This window comes from Sinocyclocheilus anshuiensis, unplaced genomic scaffold (genome assembly GCF_001515605.1).
Source record: "Sinocyclocheilus anshuiensis isolate Anshui unplaced genomic scaffold, SAMN03320099.WGS_v1.1 scaffold1151, whole genome shotgun sequence".
Taxonomy (NCBI): domain Eukaryota; kingdom Metazoa; phylum Chordata; class Actinopteri; order Cypriniformes; family Cyprinidae; genus Sinocyclocheilus; species Sinocyclocheilus anshuiensis.
The window spans coordinates 563,953-570,373 of record NW_015548202.1 but is presented as its reverse complement, the minus strand read 5'-3'; positions in this window follow the sequence as shown (position 1 = coordinate 570,373).

Genomic DNA, 6,421 nt, shown 5'->3' with positions numbered 1-6,421 from the left:
TAGAGACATTTTAACTGATGAAACTTGAGGAAAATAAACATACGATTGCACAAAATATATGGTTTATCTGTGTTCTTCAATCTTGGGTATTTTTATAAGGAAAGTATAGTTATAATGCAATGTTAATCGACATGGCCTTTATCACTGCATATAATACTATCATTCTGTAATATGAAACGATGTCTGGTCACAAAAAAGAAGTATTTCAAACACTCGACTATGTTATGTACTTAATTTGGAGAAAAAGCATGTCAATAAATTATATCTTTGTTGGACAACAGGTTTGTAAACAGGCTCATACACATGCAAAACTGTATCCACACGCGCTACTGTAATACATTTATTCAGACCGATTTTTAGTGCACTGTACAGCCCTAACCAAACCAGTTACAGACTGTAAAAGGAGCTCGAGCTCCTCATTTAGCGATATAGGCTACTCCTCCTCAATTTAACGTCCGCCTTCCGTGATGTCGCTCCGCACTGTCGCACACAGAAATATGTCAACAACTAGACTTTATCGTTATTATCGTGGGAAGACTAATTCTTATCGTGGGGAGAATTTTTTACCGGTATATTGCAAACGATAAGATATCGCCCATCCCTTTGGCAGGTTGAAGACGAGATGTCAGGACGTGAGAATGCAGGTGAGTAGGAGAGGAATCAGGTATGGGTAAACCTAGACGAGACCAGACAATAAGGAAGTGAAGGGTGACTGCTTTTATGAGGTAGGTGACGAGGTGAATGGTGGCAGGTGTATTGATTGGGGATCAGGTGCAGTTGTGAAGCAGGCGGGATGCTAGGAAATGGAGTCCTTACTGTGGTAAGGTGACTGAGCTGGTGACTGACTGGGCTGGTGACTGGGATGGTGACTAGGCTGGTGAACTTGTGACTACTTACTGAACAAAAAATAATTCTTTTATTTTTCAAAATAAGCAGAAAATAGAACAAACTTTGCTAAAGTGATTGTTCTGAACAAGTATTAACTTGGACATTATTTAAAAAAAAAAATTATCTCAGCCAGTGGCGGCTCGTCGGGGGAGGCAGGCACAGCTTCCCCAAAATTTTGAGGTGAAAATGGGAGGAGGACGATTTAATGTTAATAAAATTCTAAATTAATTTCAGTTCATGTCTCAGAATGTGTATGTTTTGTTTGTAATTTCACAGCTGTAATACCATAACATGTTACTGAAGTTGGAAAGCGCCGCTTTTTTATCGCGAATGTGCCGAATCTGCTGATGTAATTACAACCGCTAAACCTGCCTGATTTATCTCAACTGCTCTGTGTACCCATAAATACATACGAGTACCCATAGAAATGACTAGCAACATGGGCACTATAAGTTATATCTGATCAAATGCACATTATTATTCTCTAGTTTGGGTTAAACAAATAAATTTGCTTGATTGGAACAGCAGCTATGCTAATTATGTCTCTATTTGTTTCTCTGTTTCTGCTGGGATTGACATGCCAGCCCTGAAACAACGTAAACTACCAAATTTTGCTATAAGTTTGATTGCAACATATAATAATTGCTGTTAATAGTGTTCATCGTCTGTTTGACTACGTCTTTAATTTATTTTTCCGTACATTTCTGCCATATGTGCATTAACTGACAGTCACCACTGATAAGCTACTACTAAATATATTGTAAAAACTTAATTTGCTGTAAAGTTGCTTTGCAACTATTTGTATCGTGAAAACCGCTATACAAATAAACTTGACTTAAAATTTGATATCTCTTTACAATACGGTATCATTAGTTAACATTAGTAAATGTTGAAATCACCATTAAATAACAATGAGCAATACATGTGTTACAATATGTATTAATCTTTACATAAAAAAACAACTGTTCTTTGTTTGTTCATGTTAGCTCAGATCCATTAATGTCAACAGACAACTTTTGTTTTTAATAATGTATTAGTAAATGTCGAAATTAACTAAGGTTAATATGTTAATATATTAACTACAGTTAACTAAGGTTAATATTAAGTATTTACCATTGTTAGTTCATGTTATGTAGGTAACTAATGTTAACAAATGAAACCTTATTGTAAAGTGTTACATGAGTGTTTAATGTTTATACCTGTTCAATTTTAGAATCCAAGTATAAATAAATGCAAAAGTAATTTTGCTAAATGTTATGTTTGATATATATTTTCTGCATAACATCATCTGTTTTTTTTTGTTTTTTTTGCTGTAATTGCATAGTTTTGTAAATAAATTGTGTAAATAAATTTTCCTCATGCCAGCTTAATCAAGTGAGTTCTTTACTTTAAAATTGCATTCATCATAATGAGACGTTTACATCTATATAATTAAAATGAAAGTAAACGTTTTGGCTGTTTATCAATTTTAAATGAAAGATTAGTGAACCCTCATCCGTCCCTCCCGAACCTATAACAAAAGTGTCCCTCGCGGGTCAAAATGACCCGAAGGCCAAAAATGACACTAATTTTATTTTTGGTCCAGAAAGCTTATATTGGTCCATTTTTATATATATTTTTTTCTAATTTTTTATGTAGGTTTTTTTTAATTATTATGTGGTGATTTTTATTTTATTCACATTAAATTCTGGATATTTTTATGAAAATTAGCATATTTTATACATTTTTTCACACAAAAAACCCCAAAGAAAGACAATTTCTGCATATTTATACTTTAAACATGATGATCCATCAGGACCTAGGTCAATGAGTGTCTCTAATGCCATCTGGTGGGGAAAAATTACATAAAATTGCATTTTATGGTTACAGCCACTAGAGGGGCCTATAGAACCCTATGGAGATTCTTAAATGAGCCAAACAAGTGACATTTTTAAACCTACACCAACTTGAGGCTTCATTAAGCTTTCAGATATATCTCAAGGCTTTTAGATATATATCAAGTCTCTGCCCTTGGTTTGGGTATGCATATTTTCTGGATTGTGTCAGATTTAATATAGTAAAAAAAAATAAAATAAATAAAAAAATGCTGTTTTTTTTCGGACATTCCATTCATTCCTATGGCCGGGTCAAAATGAATGTAATACTTGTGGGTGTAATACTTTTTTATTACACCCACATAGAATCCTCGAATCGACTCAAAATGTTTGTGTGTGCTCCATGCTCAAGTGTGACAAAATTAAATTTAAAAAATCTGCAGTTTTTTCGTAAATTCCATGTTTTTCCAGTGGTGGGTCAAAATGACCCGCAAGGGACACTTTTGATACTTTTTATTATAGCACCCACTTAAACTGCTCAAATTCACTAAAAATAAAATCATGTATTCCCGGTTCAAGTGTGACAAATGTAACAAAGTCAAAACGACCCAAATGAAATCGGGTCACGTCTGGCGCACTGTGCACTTCAGTGTTGGGCCGATTCGGCAGTGTCGGCTCGCTAACGGCCGCCGCATCTGGCCCGATTGACTCGGGTCGGAATCAGGCAGTGAGTCCAGGAATCCGGGCCGAGGGGTAAGTCTCCGGCAGGCGAGAATCTAATCGGAACTGGCCTGAGTGTATTTTGCTATCTGGGTTCACAAAGAAATGAATAATACCACACCTGCTTAACTGTGCTGTGAACAACAAAAACAATTACTTAAAAATTAGCAATTAATACAACTCGAAACAAACGTCAGCATCTGTAATCATCTTCTGAAGTCAAAGTTAGGAACACTGTTTCTGACTCACACTGAGCAGGGACGTGTCCAGGGGGTATTCCAGAAAGCAGGTTATGTGACATACCCGGGTATGTTTAAGGGTGAGCAAGCAGATAAACTCAACTTTCGGTTTCAAAAAAACGGAGGTAACTTTCAGAGTATGTGCAGTAAGTACATTAGCCATAGCAGCTTATTCTCTGAACAGATGCTGCTCGGAGTTAGTTTACATCAGAGCTATCAGCGCATGCGTGACCTACGTGTCTTGTCTGTGCAACATCTCTCTACTAGTAGTAAAACTGTGGGTTTTAATTACTTTAAAAACATGAAGAAATGTATGCCATAACTTTTCCATATCTGAGCTGTTTTATTAATCAATGACAGCGCTGACAATAAGTTTCTCTCTGAATGTTTCTGTGTGCATGCAGCACCTTAGTTTAGAACGGCTATTGGTAATATTTTGATATTTCATAGGCTCCACTTTTAACTGCTCTTGTGTAACTTACATTTGTTATGTGCATATCAGACATATCTAGACAAAACAAGATTTAGATCTTGGACACACACCAGAACACACACACTTATGCTCACACGTACATTTTACTTGTTATTTTTACTGTTTGACCTTTGATTGGATTCCCAAGAAATCCTGTATGTTGTTGTATGAATCTGTGGTATAAATAGGACCACCTTCCAATCAAATATTAGCAATTTAAAACAGTACTGTATAATAAAAATAATGGGTGTATCAGTCCTAATTTTAAGACTACATTTTTGCTCTAAGAGTATTTCACATTGTTTTAACACTAAAACCAGCTTCGAACTCTCTGAAAACTTAGGGGTAGTCAAGAGGAGTCACTAAGACCACATCACAAACCATCCTAAAAAATGGCTGTTGCAATCTGCCTTGGAAAGGAAACATTTTAGAAACATTTCATGATAATTTCCCTTTAATTTAATTATGTCCTTCTTTTCATGTACAATAAGTTACAGCTGATCTTGCATCCAGTTTGGTTTTCTTTTACGTTTGCACAACCTCTCACTATCTGCCATGATGATTTAGTCTGTTAATTAAAAGGCTGCTTATATGCATATTTGCTAACTACAAGATGCAGAGGTGTAAGAGGCTGACAATTAGCTGAACGTATACTTGTTTAATTAGCGACACTTAGCCTACATATTAATATCTTCATGTGAATATGGCAACATTTTTATTTTAAAAACTTTTATTTGACTGTGGCAACATGATACCTTGTTCTACAATGTTTCTGTGATTAAATGACTGACAGAGACCCATCAGCCAATCACAGTGGGCATAGTTAATAAGCTTGTTGATATCATCCATAGCAACAAGGTCTTAATCAATATTTCATTTATACAGTGAAGACTATGCAATGTGATTTTACATTTGATTATTCCGTTTCCTTACCTGAACACCTATACAAACTTGAAAAAAAAATTTAATTATTTTGTAATTTGTATCTTTGTTCTATTTATTTATTTGTTCTATTTACACAATTTCAAGCACAACCGACGGGTACAACCTGCACCAGGGACCCACAAACCCCACCTACAGCTCTGAAAGTAGGTCATCCAAATGTTCTATGCATACAAGTCACACAGTGTGCCCAGGTTACTCAGTATATACTGCAGAAATTGTAAGAGTAGCATGGTTGTATGCTATTCTGGACATGGTCTCCATCTTGTTGCTAAATTTCTGGACATGCAGTCTGGGGGAAAAAGACACTACATCAGCTTATATAATCACATACTCATTTAAGTCTTTGGTTTAATATTTTTTTCTTTTAATAGAGTTATTTGTCTCTGTAAATCTGCAAGTCCATCACACTTTACCATCTATGTCCTTTATTTATACCAATTCACAGCAACACCAGGAACATCATGTAGTAAATGGTATTTTATTTACCATTTTATTAGGCAACTGGTGTATAGCATACCAATTTAAAGAAAATAAACAGTATAAATTATAAACCTTTTTCAGTTAAAATGCAATTAATTAAGGCTGATCTAGTTTCAATTTAAAATCATTGATTACATGTATTGTTAAGGAATGTTAATTGTTTCTGACCAGAAAATGTTCTGACCCGCAGCATTTTGCATTACAAGAAGTAGGTGGACATTTGCCTTCAGACTCATTGAACATTCATTCATCTGTTGAAAACTGATGAACTGAACTAAAACTTCACTCACCTTCAGCCTTTACAACGTTTATTGAGGTGTGTGTCTACTTCCAGACACTAGAAGTGAGGGTGGACAAAAAGAGTATTTTAAGTGTCTTGTTAAGATCAATAAGATTAAAGCATTGAGATTTCTATTGATTCAAGTACCTATTCCACTATTAGAATAAAAATGGTGGAAACAGTGCATTTCAAAGAGTTGATAAAAGAAACAGATGAATGTTTTTATAAAGTCACAGAGTCACAGTCTTTTCACTGTTTAGGGTGATCAACCAACAAATGCTTATAGCATATTTAACTGTGATACAGCAAAATACACAATATTTGCGAGGACTGAACTGTCCATGGTAGCTGCTCATCATAGGGACTTAGAACACTTTTGAAGCACATTTACTTTAAAAACATAACAACAGATAATCACATCAGCACATGAGAAAAACGTGGATTGATATTTCTTACAACTGGGTTTGTCTATTTGGCTGCTGCTCCGTCTTCTGGAGCCATCAAACGGTTGTGATCTACTGGCTCCTGAATCCTCATCTGTCTCTTCCTCACATTCATCTTTGTATTTAGATGTGAATAGAAA